Source organism: Phaseolus vulgaris, chromosome 11 (genome assembly GCF_051622355.1).
Source record: "Phaseolus vulgaris cultivar YP4 chromosome 11, ASM5162235v1, whole genome shotgun sequence".
Lineage (NCBI taxonomy): Eukaryota > Viridiplantae > Streptophyta > Magnoliopsida > Fabales > Fabaceae > Phaseolus > Phaseolus vulgaris.
This window is the reverse complement of record NC_143508.1, coordinates 36,025,400-36,034,547: the sequence shown is the minus strand read 5'-3', so window position 1 is coordinate 36,034,547 and position 9,148 is coordinate 36,025,400.

Below are 9,148 nucleotides of genomic sequence, written 5' to 3'. Positions count from 1 at the left end.
GCACAACAACACCAAGCACAGCCAAGGCTTCAACATCCTTCAAAGGGTTTGGATTCTTCAAAGCTTGAACACCACTTGGTTCAACAGTTCAAAGAGGTTTAAGGCAAGATATTGTGTACTAAACAATTAGTTCATCGTATATCTAGTCATACTGCAAAGTTTTGTGCCTTATTAAGAACATGAGACTTAATAACAAGTCATCGTATGAGAACCAATCTACAATAAAAGCTGTTCCTACAGGATCTGACCCTGCAGAACACTTCTTCTGATGATGTCTTGTGTTGTTCTTCTCGTCTTGTCGGTCTTCCGGTTGGTCTTCTTCCAGCTGGATCTTCGGCTTGGACACGATGGGGGGAGTACCTGCGAAGACACTCCGACGATCAAGTCAGACCGAGAGCTAAGTACTAGAAGAGTGGGGAGTGAATAGTTACCTTGGGTGATGTGCCTCTTCTGCTATTTATACTGCTCTAGGTGGGCTATGGCCGCTGTGGGCCTGCTTTAGGGTCCAAACGAAGGCCCAATTGAGTCTTAACCGTGCTTATCATTTAAGTTGGGTTGTTTATGCTTAATTACGCGTTTAGCTTCGCCTGTTGTCGTCTAGTCGGTTTTGTCGTCTATCCGGTCTAGTCGGCCTTACGGCCATCTGGTAGTACATATGCCCCCCAGGCTCAAGTGAGTTGGCTAAAATGTAACGTAGAGTCGAATTGCCGTGAGCCTTCAGTTTGTTTTGGTTGAGTACATTGGCTTGTACTCGAGGCGCGTGCGCGTGGTACTGTGGGATGTGACCGCTGGGTGGGATCTCACGCGTTCATTGCATGTGGATCCAACGGTGGGCATTCGTTGTGACGCTTCGCCTTCTCGTTTTTCTCACCTATAAATAGGAGTGGCAGTGGGCTCCGATTTCTTCACGTGATTCATGAACTAGCTCCGAGAGTCCGACAGTCGAGTGATATTCCTGCGTTCCTTGTGTATTGGTTGAAGAGTTTCCTGGAGGTAACAATGTCTTTTCTTTCGACTGCTGCCTCATGTCCTTCTGTGTCTAGGGGGTCTGATAGGGAGAGGCCATTGGCTGACGATATCCATGTCATAGATGCCGAGAATGCCGAAGGCTCTTCTCGGGCTGTCGGCCCTTTGAGTCGGGAAAGTGAACAACCCGCAGAGTCGTTGTCATTGAGTGGGTACGCAGGGGAGGAAACCCGAGAGGCCGAGTATAGATTGGTACATAGTAGTGTTCTTGAGTTCTTCTCTGTCTTTACCAAAGTTTCGTTGCTCCAGGATTTTGTAGATAGCGTAGATATTGTGTTAGATGGTGTGCCTAGTGGTGCTTTCGCTCTTCTCAGGTGTCGAGAGTTTGAGACTGTTTGTTTGGGCAGAGGGGAAGGGCGAAAGGATTTTTTCTATTTCTATTCTTGTTTGTTTTCGGATATGCATATCCGTCTTCCTCTTGATAGTTTCACCATGGAAGTGCTGCATGTTTTAAATGTAGCCCCCACGTAACTGCATCCGAATAGCTGGGCCGCAATCCAGGCTTTTCGGTTGCTTTGCGACGTGTTGAGTCTTAGGCCGACAGCTAGGTCTTTTTTGCATTTCTTTGGCACTAGGCCGGGTGACCGATTATCTTGGTTATCCCTTGTCGGCCAAACAAAAAATAGCCTTTTCGCTCCTTATACGACATCCTACAAGAACTTTAAGACAGGTTTCTTTAAGGTTGTCATTGAGGAGGGAGGACGGCAATTTTTCTTTGATGGTGAGACACCTAAATTTCCTTTTTATTGGACGAAGGATCCGGCACGTTTCAATTTATGGCCGAGGTCCCTGATGACCGATGACGACTTGGAAGTGTTATCGGTGTTGGACCACCTTCCTCGCAAGATTCCAACCCGGTCCCTCGTCCGTGCCTACTTGTCCCCTGATAGATGTGTTGATGTTGACGGTATGTGTCTTTACTTGTCTTATTGTGCGCTTTACCATGACTAATTTTGCTTTCGTCCTTCAGGTATAATGGCAAGTTTGGTGCCGCCAGGTGGAAAGAAAGACTATTTCCGAGAGCTTCGCCTGAAGCGACAAGCACAGATGGCCGCGAGGGGGGATACGCCGGGAGGATCGGGTACACTGGATGCCGAGGCTGCTATCCCCATTACCATAGTGCCGGCTGTCGAATCCGATCGTCTGACCAACCCAAGGAAACGGAAAGAAGACCATGGCAAGGATCGTGGCAAGTCTTCTCGGCGCCATGGGGAGCGCTCTTCATCTGGAAAGTCTCCTAAGAGGGGCCGATTGCCCGGGGGACCGGGTTCGAGCGGGCCTGACTTTCTCGGGCACGATCTTAATGTGGCCGAGAAGGTGAACATCATGCTGAATCCTTACCAGCAAGATGCGTATTTGTCGGCACGCCCTTCGCAAGTTCATGACGCCTTCATGGAGTTGTGCTCTAGGACCTTGGTACTCGGCAAACGGATGGCATCCGATTTGATGAAGAGGGACAAAAATGCAGCCGAGGTGGAGGGACTCCGGGCTAAGCTGAACGAGTCGTCGGCCAGCTTGAAAACAAAGCTGACCGAAAATGCTACACTTGTGGCTCAGAAGGAAGCCCTAGAGGCCGAGGCGGTGAGGTGGAAAGAGAAGTTCGAACTGGCCGAGAGAGCTGGTAGAGAGGTTGCCGAGAAGGCTGACAACGAAGTGAAGGGCTTAAAGGAAAGCCTCTCGGACATGGCCCTTACCAACCACCAAGCCGAAGAGAAGATAGGGAAGTTGCTGAAGGAACTAGAGGTGGCCGAAGATAGCGTCATGGAGGAACATGAACTTGGCTTTAAGAAAGCCCTTCGGCAAGCGGCCTTCTTCTATAATGTTCCCTTGGATGAAGGGAAATTCGATGTCGACAAGGATTTCTACGAAGGCCAACTCATGCCGATAGACCAAATTCCAAGCTCAACTCAAGTTCTAGCTCCCCCGACAGCTCCTGAGGTCGAACACCTAGAGTCCGATAGCTAGGTTGCTTCTCCATGCATGGGTCGCTTTTAATTGTTATTTTTTGTAAAGTCGTGGCCCCCTTCTTTTTGTGTAACCGATACGGCGTAGCCGGTTTCTTTTGAATATAATGAATGAGTTGTTTTTAATTGGAATGTCGTCTTTTGCTTACTTGTATACGCGTTTATTGTTGTACGGTTGATTGTTTCTTTGAGACTCTCTTGGCCGAGAGGTATTTTGTTGCACTCTCGGCAGGGATTCACTTGGGTGAATTCTTCCTTGGCCGAGAGGTTTATCTTGAACCCTCTTGGTCGAGAGGTTTTTATTGCACTCTCGGTCGGCAGGGATTCACTTGAGTGAATTTTTCCTTGGCCGAGAGGTTTTTCTTTTGAACTCTCTTGGCCGAGAGGTTTTTATTGCACGCTCGGTCGGCAGGGATTCACTTGGGTGAATTCTTCCTTGGCCGAGAGGTTTTTCTTTTGAACTCCCTTGGCCGAGAGGTTTTTATTGCACGCTCGGTCGGCAGGGATTCACTTGAGTGAATTCTTCCTTGGCCGAGAGGTTGTTCTTTTGAACTCTCTTGGCCGAGAGGTTTTTATTGCACGCTCGGTCGGCAGGGATTCACTTGAGTGAATTCTTCCTTGGCCGAGAGGTTGTTCTTTTGAACTCTCTTGGCCGAGAGGTTTTTATTGCACGGTCGGTCGGCAGGGATTCACTTGAGTGAATTCTTCCTTGGCCGAGAGGTTGTTCTTTTGAACTCTCTTGGCCGAGAGGTTTTTATTGCACTCTCGGTCGGCAGGGATTCACTTGGGTGAATTCTTCCTTGGCCGAGAGGTTTTTCTTGTACTCTCGGCAGGGATTCACTTGGGTGAATTCTTCCTTGGCCGAGAGGTTTTTCTTGTACTCTCGGCAGGGATTCACTTGGGTGAATTCTTCCTTGGCCGAGAGGTTTTTATTGCACTCTCGGTCGACAGGGATTCACTTGAGTGAATTCTTCCTTGGCCGAGAGGTTTTTCTTGTACTCTCGGCAGGGATTCACTTGGGTGAATTCTTCCTTGGCCGAGAGGTTTTTCTTGTACTCTCGGCAGGGATTCACTTGGGTGAATTCTTCCTTGGCCGAGAGGTTTTTATTGCACTCTCGGTCGGCAGGGATTCACTTGAGTGAATTCTTCCTTGGCCGAGAGGTTTTTCTTGTACTCTCGGCAGGGATTCACTTGGGTGAATTCTTCCTTGGCCGAGAGGTTTTTATTGCACTCTCGGCAGGGATTCACTTGGGTGAATTCTTCCTTGGCCGAGAGGTATTTTATTGTACTCTCGGCAGGGATTCACTTGGGTGAATTCTTCCTTGGCCGAGAGGTTTATCTTGAACTCTCTTGGCCGAGAGGTATGTTGTTGCACTCTCGGCAGGGATTCACTTGGGTGAATTCTTCCTTGGCCGAGAGGTTTATCTTGAACTCTCTTGGCCGAGAGGTTTTTTGTTGTACTCTCGGCAGGGATTCACTTGGGTGAATTCTTCCTTGGCCGAGAGGTATTATTTTTTCTTGTATTAATGATTTGCCAGAGAATTTTGAGTGATAAACATGATTTCATTGATTGTGGTGCCTCGTTAAAACCTTCTTCAATCAAAAACCCTCGGGATAGCCCTCTGGGAAAAAAGATCGAAGGTAGGAAAGAGTACACCTATAATACATGTTAACTGAAATACATTTTCAAATGGCTCGCGTTCCACGTCCTGGGAACTTCTCTGCCATCCAAGTGTTCCAGGCGATATGCGCCGTTCTGGAGATTTTCTCTGACCTTGAAGGGACCCTCCCAGTTTGCATTGAACTTTCCTTCTGCTGGGATCCTGCGAGCTTCTCCTTTCATTCTCCAGACCAGGTCTCCTTCTTGGAAGGCTCTTGGTTTAGTCTTTGAATTATATCTTCTCGCGGCCATTTGCTTGCAAGCTTGTTCTCTTATCTTGGCCCTGTCGCGTGCTTCCTGGAGCAAATCCAACTCCGCTCTTAGACACTCTTCATTCATCTTCAAACTGTGGAGTTCTCTTCGGATTGTCGGCTCTCCAACCTCAACCGGCAGCATGGCGTCTGTGCCGTAGGTGAGATTGTACGGGGTTTCCCCAGTTGCCGAGTGGGGGGTACACCGGTATGCCCAGAGAACTTCTACGAGCTCCTCTACCCACTTACCTTTGGCACTGCCAAGTCTTTTCTTTAGTTCGTTCAGGATGACTTTGTTAGCAGATTCGGCTTGGCCATTGGTTTGCGGGTGCTCCACTGAACTTGTCTTGTGCTGGACGCCCAGGCTTTCATAGAATTCGGCCAACTTGCGATCAGTAAATTGTCTCCCATTGTCCGTGATGATGGTGTGCGGGATTCCGAACCTGCAGATGATGTCTTTCCATACAAAGTTCTGGACTTGCCTAGCTGTGATGTTTGCAAGGGGTTCCGCCTCAATCCACTTTGTAAAGTAATCCACTGCGACCAGTAGAAACTTCCTTTGCCCGGTTGCCTGGGGGAAGGGACCTATTATGTCCATCCCCCACAGGGCAAAAGGCCAGGGAGAATTGATGCTTTGCAGGTTGTGAGGGTGTGGGTGGATTAGCGGACCATGCTCTTGACAACTTACACATTTTTTCACAAAGTTGGTGCAATCTGTTCTTAGCGTAGGCCAATAGTATCCGGCCCTCAGGACTCTCGTCGCCATTGTTCGGGCCCCAGAATGTAACCCGCACGCCCCTTGGTGTAATTCTTGCAGAATATATTCAGCTTTTACTTTCGACACACATTTGAGTAAAGGGGTTGAGAATCCTCGCTTGTATAAGTCTTCTCCTATTATAACAAACCGTGACGCTTTCCTGGATAGGTGTAAGTCATGGCCGTCCTTCCCTTCTTCACGGTCCTTGACAACTTTCTTCATGTCGGACACCCAGTCGTCTTCTCCCTTTTCGGTGACCATGCATTCCCCGATGGGGACCGACGGAGCCGATAAGATCTGCTGAATGACAGAGGCGTGTCGGCCTTTCGTCCTAGCGGTTGCCAGTTTGGACAGGGTGTCGACCCTCAGGTTTTCTTGTCGTTTCACATGATTTATCTTGACGTTTTGAAACTGACTGATTATGTTAACCACTCTGTGGTAGTATTTCAGGAGCAGAGGATCTTTGATTTGGTAGTTCCCATTGACATGCTCGACCATGAGTTGTGAGTCCGTATGACATTCCACCTTCTGAGCTCCCACATCTTTTGCCAGCAACAGTCTGGCTATGAGCGCTTCATATTCTGCTTGATTGTTCGAAGTAGGGAAACCAAAACGCAAAGATTGCTCAATCTGTATATTTTTTGGCCCTTCCAGAACAATTCCGGCTCCCCCACCCTTCTTACTTGAGGAGCCATCGACATGCAAGACCCATATGGTTTCAGGTTCTTGGCATTGCTGTAACTCTGAAGTGAAGTCTGCCAAGCATTGGGACTTGATAGGTCCTTGTGGTTCGTATTTAATGCTGAATTCGGACAACTCGACTGACCAGCCAATCATTCTTCCGGCCAACTCGGGTTTTTGCAAAATCTTATTGATGGGGAAGTCGGTTCGCACTATAACCTCGTGACTTTGGAAATATTGTCGTAGCCTTCTGGAGGCATGGACGAGGGCTAGAGCTACCTTCTCGATCATTTGATACCGGGTTTCCGCATCCTGTAGTACTCGGCTAATGAAGTAGACTGGTTTTTGTTCTGTCTTGCCTTGTACTATGGCGGCACTTACGGCTTCCGGCGACACGGCCAGGTAGACCAGTAGAGGGATCCCATGGACGGGTTTGCTTAGAATAGGCGGTTCGGCCAACGCCTTTTTTACCGTTTGAAAAGCTTCTTCGCAAACTTCACTCCATGTGAACTTCTCTGCTTTCTTCATGAGCCTCAAGATTGGTCTGATCTTATCCGCTAATCTAGGCATAAATCTGGACAAGGACGTTAGTCTTCCCACCAGCCGCTGAACTTCTTTCAGGTTTTCCGGGCTTCCCATGGTTTCCAAGGCCCGACACTTGTCCGGATTCGCCTCGATTCCTCGGCTTGTCAGCATAAAGCCTAGGAACTTGCCTCCTTCAACTCCAAATACGCATTTCTCTGGGTTAAGGCGCATGTTATACTTTCTTATCTGCTGGAAGACCTCGGCCAAGTCGTTGGCGTGTTGTTCCACGCTATCGGATTTTACAATTATGTCGTCAACATATACTTCCATGGTCCTTCCTATCTGATCTCGGAACATCTGGTCCATGAGCCTCTGATAGGTGGCTCCAGCATTCTTGAGGCCGAAAGGCATGACCTCATAGCAAAAATTGGCTTTGTCGGTAATGAAGGCTGTCTTCTCTCGGTCTGCCGGATTCATGCGTATTTGGTTGTACCCAGAGTATGCATCAAGAAAACTTAACACTTTGTGACCGGCTGCGCCATCTACCAGCCGGTCAATGCTTGGCAATGGATATGCATCTTTTGGACATGCCCTATTAAGATGGGTGTAATCAGTACACATTCGCCACTTTCCATTGTTCTTCTGCACCAGGACGATGTTTGCCAACCACGTGGTGTAATGCACTTCTCGGATAAACCTAGCATCCAGTAGTTTCCTGGTTTCCTCTTCGACTATCCGTCCTTTTTCTCCCACGAACTTTCTCTTCTTCTGGGCTACCGGCCTAGCCTCCTTACAGACTGATAGTTTGTGCGAGATTATGCGAGGATCTATTCCCGGCATGTCGGCTGCCGACCATGCGAACAAGTCCGTGTTTTTGTATAGGACAGCTGTGATAATGTTCTTTCCCTCTTCTCCTAAGGTTGATCCCAAACGTGTATTCTGACCTGCTCGGCCCACTCGGCATGGCACCACCTCTTCCTTGGGTTCCACTTGGGGTTCGTCATTAGGTCTTGGATCCAAGTCATCACTCAAGGATATATGATGAACCTCGGCCCTCCGGGTGGGTGTTCGCGGTGGCAGAATCTTCAAACTTGCCGCGTAACATTCTCTAGCAGTTTTTTGGTCGGCATGGAGAGTGACCACCTCTCGACCCCTACTCGGGTTGTCGGCTGGGAACTTCATGGCCAGGTGAGGTGTCGAGACTATAGCTCCCAATTTGTTGAGAGAGGATCGCCCGATCAAAATATTGTAAGACGTTTCGGCGTCGACAAGCAGGTATCTGATTTTGATCGTCCGACAGTCTCGATTTCCTTCTCCAAATTTGGTGTCCAGGTCAATGTATCCTCTGGTGTTGACTCTCTGCCCCGCGAAGCCAATGATTTGTTCATCATACTGGACAATGTCGTCGTCAGATATGCCCATCTTTCGGAAGGTCTTCCAATACAAGATATCCACAGAGCTCCCTTGATCTATCAGAGTTTTCATGATGACAAAGTTGGCTACCTCGATGGTGACTACCATAGGGTCATCGTGCTTCGGGTTTATGTTTCTGAAGTCCGAATCCGTGAAAAGCATGGGAGGCAGGCTTCTCCTGTTGCTTCTGCTGATGGAGTACACCGAACTGACCGCCCGGAGGTGTCTTTTTCGGGAGGATGATGTAGTTCCTCCTCCCGCAAAACCTCCGGCGATTGTGTTTATGACTCCCCGTACCGGCATGGTTCTTCGATGATCTCTTGCTCCTCGTCCTTCTCGGCCGTCCCGACCTCTTCGGCCTCTCTGCTCGTTTGCCTGCGTGTCCCTACGCCCTTCTCTCTTTTCCAGATCAACTTCGTTTTTCCTCTCCTCTCGGCTTGTCTGGACAAAGCGTCGCAGATGACCAGCTTGGATGAGCTCTTCAATTTTATCCTTCAGTGCCCAACAATCTTCCGTTGTGTGCCCAAAATTGCGGTGGTATCGACAATGCTTGGTTTGGTCGGCACTCAACGGAGTAGGAGTCCTGCTTGGTGCCTTCAGGAGATCTGCATTGAGAGCTTCCTCTAAGACCTTTGACCTTTCAGCAGTCAAGGGGGTGTAACGGTTGAAACGTGGTCCCCTGGGTAAGTCTCTGGGCTTCCCAAAATGTGTTGGCCTGCTTCTGTCTCTCCTCCTCTCAGGTTCGTCGGGCGCCTGAGCTCTACTCCGAAACTCTTTCAATTCCTCCAGCTGCATGTATTTGGTGGCTCTTTGGCGCAACTCATCCAATGTTGCGGCCGGTTGCATGCATAAACTGTCCGAGAATGGTCCC